Source organism: Notolepis coatsorum (assembly GCF_963971535.1).
Source record: "Notolepis coatsorum genome assembly, chromosome: 10".
In the NCBI taxonomy this organism is placed as follows: domain Eukaryota; kingdom Metazoa; phylum Chordata; class Actinopteri; order Aulopiformes; family Paralepididae; genus Notolepis; species Notolepis coatsorum.
The window spans coordinates 126,178,809-126,194,319 of NC_140174.1; the positions used below are offsets into that span (position 1 = coordinate 126,178,809).

At 46.1% G+C, this 15,511-nt stretch overlaps 1 protein-coding gene across 1 annotated transcript in view; it reads left to right on the forward strand.

Annotated features, from left to right (window-relative positions):
- Positions 1-15,511, forward strand: part of LOC311235712 (transducin-like enhancer protein 4) — a gene marked incomplete at both ends in the record, with an annotated part of 199,679 nt that overhangs the window by 147,616 nt on the left and 36,552 nt on the right. The gene's annotated exons all lie outside the window — the stretch shown is intronic.

Sequence of the window (15,511 nt, forward strand, 5' to 3'; positions counted from 1 at the left end):
CAAGGACGAAGGCACGGGTGTCCTCCCTCATGGAGACCCACCAGAAGTGCCGCTTCAGCAGGGACAGGGTACGGTCGATCCCAGGATGACAGGCGAACCGGGAAGCGTGAACCCACTGGAGCACCTGGGAGCGAACGAGGTCGGGACAAAAAGCCGGTTAGGTGGGCCGTTACCTGGGTCCGACTGGACGCGCTGAGCCTCCCTGACGATGGACTGGATCTCCCAGGTGGCGGCGGCCACCAAGCAGGAGGAGGAGAGGATGGTGTCAGGGTGTGCGGGACCCTCTTCGGGGACAAACTGCCGGGAGAGAGCGTCCGGCTTGGTGTTCTTGGAGCCTGGCCTGTAGGTCAGGGTGAAGTTAAACCTGGCGAAGAACAGCGCCCAGCGGGCCTGGCGGGAGTTCAGGCGCTTGGCCGTCTGGACGTAGGCGAGGTCTTTGTGGTCCATCCAGACCAGGAAGGGGATCTCTGAGCCTTCCAGCCAGTGCCTCCATTCCTCCAGGGCTAGTTTGACTGCCAGGAGCTCCAGGTTTCCGATGTCGTAGTTGACCTCAGCTGGGATCAGGCGGCGCGAGAAGAAGGCGCAGGGGTGCAGTTTCTGGTCGAGAGCGGAGCGTTGGGAAAGGACCGCCCCTACTCCGGTACTAGAGGCGTCCAACTCTACCACGGACTGGCGGGACGCGTCCGGCTGGACGAGGATGGGTGCGGAGGTGAAGCGCCAGCGCAGCTCGGCGAAGGCGGAGTCCACTCTGTCAGACCAGGCGAAGGGCACGGAAGGCGAGGTGAGTTGGGTGAGGGGTGCAGTGACCCGGCTGTAGTCCCTGATGAAGCGCCGGTAGAAGTTAGCAAACCCCAGGAAGCGTTGGAGCTGCTTGACGTTGGTGGGCCGGGGCCAGTCGGACACCGCCTTGATCTTCTCGGGGTCCCCCCGGATCTTGCCGCCCTCGATGATGTAGCCGAGGAACCCGATGGAGGAGACGTGGAACTCACACTCCGCCTTGACGAACAGCTTGTTCTCCAGAAGGCGTTGGAGGACCCGGCGGACATGCTGGACGTGCTCCTCCATGGAGCGGGAAAAAATCTGAATGTCATCCAAATAAACAAAAACGGAGCGATTAAGGACATCACGGAGAACGTCATTGACAAGGGCCTGGAAGACAGCAGGGGCGTTGGTCAGCCCAAAGGGCATTACCTTGTACTCGAAGTGACCGAGCGGGGTCTTAAAGGCCGTCTTCCATTGGCCCCCTCCCGGATGCGGACAAGGTGATAGGCATTCCTGAGGTCCAGCTTTGTGAAGACGGTGGCACCTTGCAGGGGCTCAAAAGCAGAATTAATCAAAGGCAGGGGGTACTTTTATTTATTTATTTTTAACAATTTTTATTTGCATACTGAATCACAGACATACAAACAACAACATCCTTGAATGTTAATCTCACATCGGTTGGTCTTCCAGGTACATAATACAGAGACGTAATGTACATCGTCCTTATACAGGCCTAAACAATAAAGAAAAAAGGTACAATACCTGCAGAAAAATAAATAAAAATACTGAATAAGGCAATAATGTGCGTCCAGTGACCCTCCTTGAACCTCTTTCCTCCCTTATCCTTCGCCCTCTTTATCTTTTTTTTCTTTTTTTTCTAACTCCATTTTCCTTTGTGTTTTGATTCCCAAACATACCCACAACCTCATCCTTGAATATTCATCTCACATCCGTTGGTCTTCCAGGTACATAATTCAAAGACGGCATGTATATCCTCCTTAAACAGGCATAAACAATAAAGAAAAAAACTATAGTACCTATTCAAAAATAAAGATGTTGGCTAAGGCTAAAATGTGCGAAAATGTCCCTCCTTGAACCTCTTTCCTCCCTTATCTTTCGCCCTCTTTATTCTTTTTTAAACTCAATTTTACTTTGTATTTTGATTTACATACATACAAACCACATCATCCTTGAATATTAATCCCACATCAGTTGGTCTTCCAGGCACATAATACAAAGACTGAGTGTATATCGCCCTTAAACAGTCATACAAAAATTATAATACCCACTCAAAAAAATTAAATACTGACTAAGGCAAAAGTGTGCGACATGGGTCCAGTGATCCTCCTTGAACTTCTTTCCTCCCTTATCCTTCGCCCTTTCTATTTTTTTTTTAAACTCAATTTTTCTTTGCATTTTGATTCACCCACATACAAACAACATCATCCCTGAATATTAATCTCACATCAGTTGGTCTTCCCAGCACATAATACAAAGACGGAACGTACATCGCCCTTAAACAGGCATAGACAATAAAGAAAAAATTATAATACCCTCAAAAAAAAATTAAAGTACTGACTAAGGTAAAGTGTGTGACACGGGTTCAATGACCCTCCTCGAACCTCTTTCCTCCCTCATCCTTCGCCTTCTTGTGTTGCATTCGCTTCTCCCTCTGTGATGTCGTTCCCGTCCCCCTTATAGTCCTCCCACTTTCCCCATCTTTCCCCAAATGTCTCCTCCTGTAGCCTCAGCATGTGCGTTATCCTCTCCATATCCTGTATCTCCTCTACTATTCCTTCCCATTGTGTTATTGTCCGTGGGTCTTCCTTGTACCACTGCCTCGTTATTGCTTTTCTGGCCGATATCAGCATTATCTTTATTAAATATTTGTCTCCCCCTTGTATACTGTTGAAAGCCTACGGGTGTCTCTATCTATCTCAAATCACCTACTCGAGATAGAACCCTGTGGCCGCCCGATATACCCCAGCGAGGTGCTAAACTCGCCAAGTTCTCGGGTCAATTACTATTCCTAATCACGCTTACTTCATAGTCACTAGTTAGTTATATCCAGTTGATATGAAATATAAGCGTAGAAGAGTTGTTAACCTCTTCTTTGTTTGTAATAAACCGAATGTATGTCTGGGAGAACTCCTTGCCTATAATAATAATAATTATATCATCATTATCATTATCATCACCATCATCATCATTTTAGGAAACGCCTATAATGCTAATCATTTGTAAGCCTGATGATATTACTACTCTTTTAATAAGTATTACTACTGCTAATAGTGTAACATTAGCGTAATAACATTAATTAACATTAATCAGTTCGACAGGTCCATCAATCCGTGGCCCAATCGTCAGGCCCTGCAGTGGCCAGACTCTCAGTTTCCCACAAACCCAATGGAGCCTGTCGAACACAGAGATACCGGCGCTTGCAAACAACAAATAGTGATATATATATATATATTATATTCTTTATATAACTTTAGCTAAAGGCAGTAACCAGCAATTGATTTAATCTGCATGGCTTCCAGAATATAGCTATACCGTGTTACCTCAGATGAGAGCAGGGCGCGGCCAGCGTCGTGACACATTGTGATAAAGCAGCTCAATGAAAGCAGTCCACGAATTGGTAAAAAGTATTTTAACAAAGTTGGTTTAATTAGAAAAAGTAAGTTACAAAGATTCTGTCTTGGAAATGTCCAATCCAGTAAAAATAAGTATAAAACAAAACCATCTCCTACCATTGGTCCACAAATACAGCCATGTCATTTTACCAGCCAATCAACACATAATTCAGTAAGGATGAAACCTCCTCCCCTTCTAGTCGTCACAGTAACTGGAGAAGTAACAGATTACTTTGTGTTGGGAAAAACCCTATGTCTTCATCTGTATCTAGACTAGTAGAGGCCCACAAGGTCATAGGCACATTCCAGCAGTATTGAATGAAACAATTGCCTTGCTGTAATATACAATACATGGTCCTTCTAGCATGAATAGCCTATACGCTTATATATATATATATATATATATATATATATATATATATATATATATACAGATATATATACATAATCATTTACATCATAATCATAATAGTACATCATACATGTGGTTTTTAAAGTGTATAATGGCTCTCTCTTCTGACAGGGCAGGCAAGGGTTAAAATGTGCCACCCTGCTCTTAGCTTCTTGGAGTGGAATCTTTCAAGACCGCATATAGAGGAAGCACATTCCTACCCACTCTAACAGAGAACGGACTCTGAGCAGCCCCCTGCATTATCAAATTATCATTGTCTCCTTTACTAGCAATGCCTATATATAGTTTATATAGTTATACAGGTTACATAAGTAGGAGGAAGAATACAAAAAGACTTTCGTCATAAATCAGACTTTCAGTGCGCATTTGGTGCTTAGATCAGAGGCCTACTTGTCCTGTTATAATATGCTTAAATTTAAAACAGATATATACAATAAACATATGCTTAATCTTTTACATCATACAAGTGACAGAGAGAACAGGATGTCAAAATAAAAGGGTCACTTCATGGCTCCTCAACATATACCCTCGTGCGTCAAGTCCCCTAAGTATAGCACCAGGCCCGTCTGGGGTATCCCGTATTCTATTATTCTGGTTATTGCCTCCCCTATCTCCTCCCAATACCCCTTCAGCTTCTGACATCCCCAGAATACGTGTGTGTGATTTGCCCCCTCCTTCCCACACATCCTCCAGCATGTATTTTGTGCTGGTGCATACTTTCCCTTCAACTCCGGGGTTATAAAGAACCTGATTATGTTCTTCCATCCAAATTCCTTCCATACCCTTGACCCCGTTGTTGAGTGCTGCACCTCGCATATGTTGTCCCATTCCATCTCTGTGATTTCTATCTCTAGTTCCCTCTCCCATTTCTCTTTTATATAGTTGGTTGTGTGTCCCTTGCTGGCCATTATAGCCCGGTACAGTGCTGATATTAGCCTTCGTTTCCCCCCTTCGTACGCCCTTACTATCATCCTAATTATTCCATTCTGTTCCTCATCTTTGTCCCCTCTTATTTCTTTGTTGTAGTAATCTCTAATCTGTAGATACCTGAAGTGGTCCCTGTTTTCTAATCCAAATTTCTCCTTCAGTTGTTGTAGGGCCTGCATTTCCCCCTTCTCTATCATTTTGCATATCGCTGTTGCCCCCCCCCCCCCCTTTCTCACCTCCTGAATCCATGGTCCATCCTCCCTGGCTCGAACCTCTTGTCGTGTGTTACCCATCTCAGAACCCCTGACTGCTTCCCCAACTTGTGTGTTTTTACTACTCTGTTCCATATAATCAAAGTGCACTTGGTGATTGGATCTAACAGTTCCTCTTTTTCCTTGAATAGTTCCCTATCTCCTACCAGAACCTGTACTTTGTACCCCCCCCCTTCTTTTTCAATGTCTTTCCATCTAGCCTCATAGTTGTCGTTGCACCAGCACGCCACTGCTCAGCTGTGCTGCATAATAATAGTTTGTAGGCTGGGTACTGCCATTCCCCCCTTCTCCTTTGGTAGTTGTAGCGTTTTATATCTGACCCGTGGTCTTCTCCCTGCCCATATGAACCTCGACACCAGTCTGTCCCACTCCCTGAATTGGTTCTGTGGTATCTGTATGGGTAGAGACTGAAACAGGTATAGTAACCTTGGTAGTATGTTCATCTTAATAACCTCTATCCTTGAGTTGAAGTCCAGGGGCATTACTGTCCATCTCTCTAAGTCTCTCTTGATGTTCTGATTGATCTGTGTATAATTAGCCTCAAACAACTTCCCAACCCCTCTCGTGATGTTTACCCCTAGGTATTTAATCTTGTCCATGTCCCACCTTATCCCGTAGTCCTCCCTAATTTCTGTCGTTGGAGTATAGTTCCACGCTAAGGTCTGTGTCTTTGTCACGTTTAGCTTGTATCCTGAGTAGTGGCCATATTCCTTCAGTAGATCCATCAGTGCCGGGAAGCTCGTATCTGGTTGTCTCATGTATACTATCACGTCGTCCACAAATAGGCCTAATTTGTGTTCCGTCCCCCTTATCTCTATCCCCTTGATGTCCTCGGTCTGTCTGATCAGTTGTGCCAGTGGTTCTATGAAAACGTCGAAGAGCGTCGGCGATAGACAACATCCCTGTCTAGTGGCCCTCTCCAGTCTGATTCTATCCGTTAGGCTGCCATTCACCTTAATTCTCGCTGTCGGTTCCTGATATAGTGCCTTGACCGTCTTCATTGCCCTTTCGTTTAGTCTGAATTTCTCTAGTGCCTTATAACAAAATACCCATCTAACACTGTCGAATGCCTTTTCTGCATCTAGGCTAATCAGTACCGCACTCTCCCCCTGCTTCTCCTCCTCTATGTGTAATGTCTTTCTTACTTTGTCCTGCGTCTGTCTCCCTTTAATGAATCCAGTCTGATCTTCATCTATGATGTCTGGCATAAACATCTCGAATCTCTTTGATATTATTGATGTATACATCTTATAATCCACGTTGAGTATGGACACAGGTCTGAAACTACTACATAATTCTCTATCCTTCCCTTCTTTCGGTATTGTGGTGATTATGGCTTCCTTCCATGAGGGTGGCATTTTGCCCTCTTCCATCGTGTGTCTGAATGCCGCTCCTAACATGGGTGCTAGTTCTACTCTAAATGCCTTGTAGAATTCCGATGGGAATCCGTCGCTCCCCGGAGATTTGCTGTTCTTTGCTCTACTAATTGCCTCTTCCAGTTCCCGTTCTGTAATTATTTTATTTAATTCTTCATTCTGTTCTACCCCTATTGATAACTCTAGCTTCTCCAGAAAAGCGTCTATTTCCTCTTCTCCCGCTGCTATTGGTTGTGTGTATAGTGTCTTATAGTAATCTCTTAATGTCTTCTCTATTTCAGCTGGGTCTCTCAATATTTCGTTAGTCTTTGTATCTCTTATTGTGTGTATCGTGTTTAACTTCTGTTGCGTCCTGATTCTCCTAGCTAACAGTTTAGTTACGTCTGTACGTCTGTTTCATAAACCTCGCTTTCTTTTCTATTTCCGTCAATAATTCCCTATTTAGGGGGCGCCCTCGTGGCGCATACCATAGTGCCTTGCGCACCTACGTGGCCGACCCGGGTTCGATCCCAGCTCCCGTCGTTATTTGTCACATGTCCTCCCCACCTCTCCTCCTGTTCGCGCTCTCCTCTGTTGGTCCTGCGTGACCAATAAAGCTGTAAAAATGCTAAAAATAAAAATAAAAATCCCTATTTATCCTGGCCCTTACTTCTTTGATTTCCTGTTCTTTTGAGATCTGGTGCTTCCTCTCTAAATCCTTCAGCTTCCCTATCAGATTGTGATATGTCTCCGTTCTGGCTCTCTTCAGTAGTGCTGCTTTCTCCATAAATGTTCCCCTTATTACCGCCTTCAGTGTGTCCCATATAATGTTCGGGTCGACCTCCCCGTTGTCATTTTCCTCCTTATATCTGGCTATCTCCTCCTTAATTCCACTCTCCAACCCCTTATTATTCAATAGTCCCACATTCAGTCTCCAGACCGTGTTCCTCCGTCTTCCCTCCAGATCTACTGTCAGATATGTCGCACTGTGGTCTAATATGTCCGCTACCCCTATTCTGCATTCCTTTACCCTGTAGCTATCCCCCGTCATCATAAGGAAATAATCTATTCTCTAATATGTCGCGTGTGGATGTGAGTAGTGCATGTATTCCCTGTCCAAAGCGTGTATCCCCCTCCAAACGTCTGTAATTCCCATTTCTGCCATTTGTATATTCATATACCTACTGATTTGTGGTCTCCCTTTCCTAGTACTTGTAGTGTCCATGTCATGATTCAATACCACATTAAAATCCCCCGCACATATCAATATCCCTTCCAATTCCATTGCTATCATGTCATAAATGGTCTCAAATAAACATCTCTCACTCTCCGGGGGGGCATATACATTTACTAACGTAACCATCTGTCCCTCCATTTTCCCCTTCACCAGAACAAACCTCCCCTCCTTGTCCCTTATTTCTTTGACCATTTCAAATTTTACCGTGTTCTTGATTAATATGGCTACTTTTCTCCTCAGGGTCCGTTTAAAGGAACTATAATATGCATTCTCATATCCAAATCTTTTCAGTTTCTCGTGTTCCTGTGCTATAAGATGCGTCTCCTGCAAAAATACCACTTGCATCTCACCTTTTCTACATTTCATCATCACTTTACTCCTCTTTATCGGATTATTCATTCCATTTACGCTCAACGACATCATTTTTATACCTTTATTCCTTCTTTGTTCGTCTGTCAGTCCCACCCATGTCACATACAATTTTACCTTCGGTTGTAGCCTCTGCTCTCTTTACCGTGTACCCATAATAGTTAACAAAAAAGAAAACATAAACCCTACATAAAGTGCTCCCAAGGTGTTCGGGGGTTCCCTGTGTCCCCCCCTCTCCCCTGCTGGCGGGTGAAGAGTAACTGCTCTCTTAGTGAGAGGGCTCTCCCTAGCGGCGTGGGGCCCTGAAGCCCTGGCCCCCATCTTCTCACTATAATTGTCCAGCATTCGTGCTGTTTAGTGTGTTCGAGCTCCTGGTCAAAGTGCTCTATATGTCCTTCCTCCTGTCCAAAGATCCCCACCTCCTAGGTCTCTCTTAATGTGAGTCACACGTTCCATCGCCTCTCCTTCCACCCAGTCAAACGTGTGGTATCCTCTGTGCGCCCATGTATTATTTTTTTATTTTTTTATCTATTTCCTATGTGCTGCATATTTATCTTCTTAATTACTTCCATCTGTGATACTCGCAATGTGTGTTCATGTATGTGTTTCAGTAGGCATTATGCATTGTCTATAGCTGGGGCATGTCTGTTCGCCCCTGTAATTATCCTCATTCGTAAATTCTGCGGTCTCATTGTGTTTGTGTGTCTGTGTGTCCCCTCTGGGGCATCCCTCCTAGGCCTTCGCTGGAGCGACGGCTCCCTCTACCGGCCACTGTTGGTATACCCTCGTTTCATGTGTTGTTGCCTAATTATATTCTTACTTATTTACCTCTGCAGCGTTTGTAGTGTGTGTTCATGCATATGTTTCGTCAGTTCTTATACAGTGCTTCTATCTGGGCTGCTTATTCCATTCCTTGTGTCTGTACTCATCCCGTTCGTTTCCCCGTGTCTCCTCTCCTCCTTTCCGACTCCATCTCTCGCCTCCTCGTCTGCCTCCGCCCTCGGTCTGCCTCGGTTCACTCCGGCCCTCCTCTCTCTCCTCTCTCCGCTCCAGGACCTTGGTCTCCTACCCTGGTCCACCCGCGTGCCTTCTCCATTCTCCGTTGTAAGCTCAGCGTCGGCTCCACCTCGTTCCTCCCGTCTCCTTCCTCCGCTACCTCCATCCCCCTCCGTCTCATCTCATTCGCCGCCTCCAGCGCCGTTGCGTATGTCACGGTCCCTTCCTTACAGTGAATCTGTAGCGAGATCATGGGCGATTGTAACTTTATTCCGCTGTCCTTCAGAGTTCTCTAAAGCCCCGCGTAGGTCCGGTGTGTCATTGCCACCGCTGTTGAGTAGTCGTGGTCAAACTACAGCCTTTTCCCCTCGATCTCTATTTTCTTGCTCCACGCGGTTCTGAGTACCAGTTCCTTTACCTCGAATCTCAGAAAGTTAATAATCACCGCTCTCGGGGGTCTGCCCGCTTGCGGCTTCGGAGCAAGCGCCCTGTGGGCCCTCTGAATCTCCATCTTGTCCAGTCCTGTCTCTTTCAATTCCTTCTTGATAAGCGTTTCCACATATAGGGCCATCGATTCCCCTTCGACACCTTCCTTCAGTCCCCATAGTCTGATGTTATTTCTCCGTGATCTCCCTTCCATGTCCGACATCTTTGTCTTCATATTTTCTTGTTGTTGAATTGCTATCGTTAATACCTCGTGTATCTCCGTGTTCCACTCCTCTGCTTCCGCCATTCTTATTTCCAGCGCGGTTACACTCCTACCCTGCTCCGCCATCTTCTCATCGATCGCTTTGAGTCCTGTATTTATTTTACCTCTGAAATCCTCCTGTTCCTTCCTCAATTCCTCCCTTAACCTCCCGATATCGGTCCTTATCGTGTCCGTGCTTGTTTGTATATTCGCCATTGTCGCCAATATTCTGGCCTGCATGGTCACGGCCCAGCCTGGCATTCCCCTGTCGGTCGCAGCCGATCCTCCCCCTTCCTCCGCCTGTCCCCTCCCGTCCTCGTTTCGGGGGCTCTGTTCCTTCAAATTCACCTCTTCTCGTGAGTCCTCCATTTCTCTCTCCTTCGTATTTATTGTTTCCTCCTTGCTTCTCGTGTGCATCGTTATTTTTTATTTCTTTTCGGGTCCTTATTTATCAGTTTTTTTACTCATTTGACCAGGAGCTCCACTGCACGTGTGCTATCCGTCTGCTCTCATACCGGAAGTCCGGGGTACTTGTTCTTGATTGTGATGTTGTTGAGACCCCGATAGTCAATACAGGGGCGAAGGGAACGATCCTTCTTGGACACGAAAAAGAACCCTGCGCCGACAGGAGAGGAGGAGGGAGTAATAATGCCAGAGGCCAAGGACTCGTGGACATATTTCTCCATAGACTCCCTCTCTGGGCGTGAGAGGTTGAACAGGCGACTTGCGGGAAGCAGCGCTCTTGGGAGTAGATCAATAGCACAGTCATATTGGCGATGAGGAGGTAGGGAGAGAGCCTGTTGTTTGCTAAATACAGCCTCTAAATCATGGTAGACAGGAGGAATAGCAGACAGGTCAATGGGTTCGTTGGGAAGGCGAGAACCAGCGACCCCCAGTGGTGGCCGAGCTGATTGCAGGCAGGAGATGTGGCAGTGAGCGCTCCAACTTGTCACCAGGCCAGTAGGCCAGTTTATGACGGGGTTGTGTAGTTTTAGCCACGGCACGCCAAGGACAATGGGATTGTGGGTAGAGTTGGTGACATGGAAGCGGATACTCTCACTATGGTTCCCTGACAATAGGAGGCGGAGGGGTACAGTGTGGCGAGTTATTCACGTGAGCAACTTCCCGTTTAACCCGCGAGCGTCACAGGGTATTGGCAGGGTGTCGGTAGCAATGTGGTAGTGGGAAACAACCCCACCGTCGATGAGATTCTCGTCTGCACCTGAGTCGACCAGGGCGGACAGCGGGAGTGATTGGCCATTGAGACACAACGTGGCACTGAATTGCATGTTCGGACCGGAGCTGGGAGCAATATCAAGGCTCGAACAGACGCCCAGCGTCACTGCTGAGCTCCGTCGTTTGGGCGAATCGAACATGAAGCAACGGAGTGACCGAGTTGACCGCAATATAAACATGCCCCCGTCGCGAGCCTGTGATGGCGTTCGTTGGGAGGAAGGCGCGAGCGGTCTAGGTCCATGGGCTCAGGGGAACTACTTTCAGTGCGGACGGCGCGGGGAGAGCGAGTTGAGCTGGGCACAGGTGGGCGAGCGGCGTTAGCCCTCTATCGGCGGCGTTCACGAAGGCACATATCCAGTTTACTGGCTAAATGGATTAACTCGTCTAGGGAATCCGGCCTTCCTTTAGACGCCAGTTCATCTTTTAGAACGTCGCTCAGGCCTTGGTGGAAAGCCCCTCGTAGTGGCGTGTCACCCCAGTCGGACCCGGCTGCCAGGATATGGAATTCGATTGCGTATTCGCTCACACTGCGATTTCCTTGGCGGATTATGAATAAGCCGGCGGCTCTATCTGAGCCCCCCGGAGGGTGGTCGAAGACTTTGCGCATGTCGTCAATATATGCGGAATATGACTCGCAGAGGGGAGAATTATTGAAGTGGAGAGCGGTCGCCCATTCTAGCGCAGGACCCGTGAGCAGGGCCGACAGGTAAGCGATTTTAGACTTCTCACTTTGGAAAGTGTGTGACTGTTGCCCGAATACTAACGAACATTGAAAGATAAAGGCTCGACATTTGGAGACGCTCCCGTCATAACACTCCGGTGCGGGAACGTGGGGCTCTCTGTGCAGGGGCATCGCAGCCATGGGTGGGGTGTCTGGCGAGGCTTGCTGAGCCGTAACGTATGCCTCGAAACGGCCATATTGTCTGTCTCGCTCCGCAGAGCCGTGTGAGAGCGGTAAGCTGAGCAGTGACTGCATCTATTGAGTGGGCGAGTTGGTCCACCCGAGCGGTCTGGCCGTTGATGATACTCACGGATTGCCTTTGAAACTTCCTCCATTCCTCGATCTCGAGTATAGCTGGTTCTGACGTCATTGGTCATGGTGTTCTGTGAGAATGGGTTTTAAGCAGAGCCCAATCGCTGAACACAGGAGAAGAGAGAATGGAGCGTTTCAGGATGTTTAATAGTATTCCCCAAGCAGACAAGAGTTACATCCAGAAATGTACAACAGACAGGAATTGGGAATGTTCTTGGGGCAATGAGAGCAGGTGCACTCCAGTGCTACTGCGGACGGAAGACACAGGTCCGTGTCGAGAGAGTGAGCAGGAACTCCTTAGTATAGCTCCAGGGGTCCAGACAGGGGCTCACTGGAACGGAGGTCCTGGGCACAAGAGAAGGAATGTTAGAACAGGGAATAATCACACAAGAGTGTCTAGCAGGTCTTCGGACTGAGGTGTCGTACCTAGGTAATGATAATAACACCACGACGACTTCTGGTCAGCATCCTCCGGTAGAAGTAGGGTCTTGGTGATCAGGGAATGGGATACAGCTGTGAAGAGTGAGGTGCCTGGCAGCGTGTGAATCAGGAGATGAGGTGCAGCTGAGTTGAGTGACAGGGGGTGAAGGAGTGCTGACCATATATGGGCGTGAGGCCTCCGTGGTGGATGGAAGGGAGGATGAAGAGGAGTAAGGAAGGTGTGTGGTGAATGTGAAGGGGGGATGAGGAGGAGTGAAGAATGCTCTTGCTGTGATTATGACAGATACAGGTATAAAGACACTATGGTAGTAAGTCATTCTGACCAGCAGTGTAACTAGTAAGAGTAGGTAGGGGATATGTACAGATAGTATAGTATAGTATACTCTGGATACTGGCTAATATCCTGGTTAAGGTCAGTGACAAGATGCAGTGATAGGAATGAATGGTATATGAATTCTGATTGTCCTAATTACCAGTAAGCCTGTATAGTAAAGTAAACAGATTATAGCCAACGTTACGATGGAAACAGAACTCAAACACAGACTGCAAAGCCCAGCATTGAAGAGGATGAGGTGTCAATGAACGGATCAATGAATGTACTTAGTCAATTATAGACTTGGTTAAACACAGGTTTATTATACCCAAATAGGTACGAGTAGTAAATCAGAGTTATAGCGGATGACTCAAAGTATGGATACAGGCCGGACGTATCCATCAGAGAGTTCCAGAATCCAGTAAGACGCTGATCTATATAGTGGAGAGAGAGGAATTCTGGGTAGAGTGGCCCAGGATTGGATTGGAAGGGGGCCAGGAGGGGGAGGGGTGGTATCAGGTGAGACAAAAGGTGAATGAATGACTGAAAACTTTATTTAACAGATTGCAGAATGGGTACAATACAGTACGGCTCAATACACACAATTGTTAACACTTTCAGTGCCACGGACGACATAACTCGTTTTATCAGCCCCCCCGTTGAGTGCCCACGACGACAAATATTGCTTTATTGTTTTATTAGCGATCTGAATTCATATTTCATCAACCGAGTCTCCCGTTGGTACACCAGCCCCTACAGGAGTTCAGATTGGAAAAAAGCGCCCCCTATCGTCTATCCCTGTGTAACTGCAGGTCAGTCGCTTAGACTGACCTGGGATCTGTAGATCTCTGGGGGGGGAGCCAACTCGCTCCTTGTGCTGGCGAGGAGTCTGCTCAAGAGCGAGCGATCTGCTCGCGGGACGGAAATCAGCCTGGAATATATATTTACAGCAGCCAATAATCAATCAATAAGCGTGATCGATATTTGGAATGGCGATCAGGAATTGGAATAATCTTTTTGGAGAACATCTGATCTGAGGTAAGGAATCTATTTTACCAGTCTTGGGATAACCAGAGTTGTATTCGCTGAGATCTCAGCGTTTGCCCTATGTGTGATGTGGTTGTTTGGCTGTGATCGCTGATGAGGAAATAAGATAATCGATTTTTCAGCTCGCGTCTATAGCGTGCATACGTACACATATACTATCGATAATCTAGCGTTTATTTGAAAACGATTCATAAATAGGCCGAAAAATGACAACGTTTTTGTGTATTCTAGAATATTCCAGTAAATGTCTTTTATCATGGAATCTTTATATTTTCCTTGAAAACGAGGGCTTTTCAAAATGCTATAAAATGAAAATGAACCGATAAAAAAACAATCCGCTTTGACAATGTTGACTGCAAACGAGTCATTGATAAGCGACGGGCAGATTAGACACATAGCCATAATTTAAAACATAGATTAGGCGTTTTTAACGCTAACATTGAAGTGGATGGTGGCTTTCAACGGGGTAAATCAACGTTAATCAAAGGCACTGATAGTGTTAAGGGGATGCAGACCAGGGCCCCGTTCCCCGTACCTGGATAACTGAGTTAGCCGGATAATTTCCAGTCTAGTCTGACTTAAGCCGGACCTTTCCATTCCCCGACGCTCGATTGTCCAAATCACCATGACAACAGATCAAAAAGTTTGAGCCTGGTCGAGAGCAGGGTTAACTTCAGTTAGCCGGATGAACCATGGCCACGCCCCCGCAAATAAATGACAGCTCGCTTCCTGAAATGATTCTCACAGTCTAGAGATCCCATTTATACCATTCTGAATTATGTTTCTGTGCTTCGTTTTCCTAGAGGGGGCTTTTGAAATGTATAATAATAGAACTAAATGCTGATAATAAATCATATTGAGCCTATAGATTTACTTTGTCCTAAATAAAATAATGCACGTCATATACGGCGCTCGGAGTCGCGATACACGCTGCATGTGGTTATTTTAATAACGGCGCATTGCAAATGTGAATCCCGCGGGGATATTTTTAATGAATGAAACCTATCGGCCGTTTGGCTCTGATTAGTTTCATATATTCTCCGCTGTAGATTTGCTTAACGGAGCGCCCGGATTGTGTTTCATTCAAGCATAAAATTGAAGTGTCTATGCGTGGATTGTGGTTTTTGTGTGATATTGTAACTGGGATTAAAATGTCTGATGAGATGCGCTGTTTGACGGATTTGAGAAATTGAATGAGCCGTTGACGTCACATTAATGCATTTGAGAATAAAGAGATAAAACTTAATTCAAAAGAAAGAATATTCTAAACACGGGTCTCTCGTCCATTAATGGATAAACAATGAATATATCCCATCTGGCACAGTGGCGCAGCGGTAGTGCTCAATCCTGGCAACCGGGCCACCGGTGTTCGAAACCCCGCGTTTCCAATATAATTTTTTGGAATATAATATTAATGATTATACGCAAAAGTAGCCTAGTTTTAAGTTAAAATATTATAAATCTACATGCATTGAGGATGTCATTCTTTATATAGCTCTCAACGTGCACCAAATTGAATTATTCCTACATTGCAAAAAGAAGGAAAAGACTAGGAGAAGTGGGATTCGAACCCGGGCCGTCTGCGTGAAAGTCAAAACCACAAACCGTCACACCACAGTGCAGATAAGTAAAAGATCCACCATACATCAATCAATGGGTAAGAGAGCCGTATCCTTATTCTGTATAACAGTTTAACTAATTATTTTCGCTAGCAAGATCTCATTTGATTATTCAATCCATAAACCTACTGCCAGCAGGCAAGTTTAAAGAAATATAATCTGATTGATTGG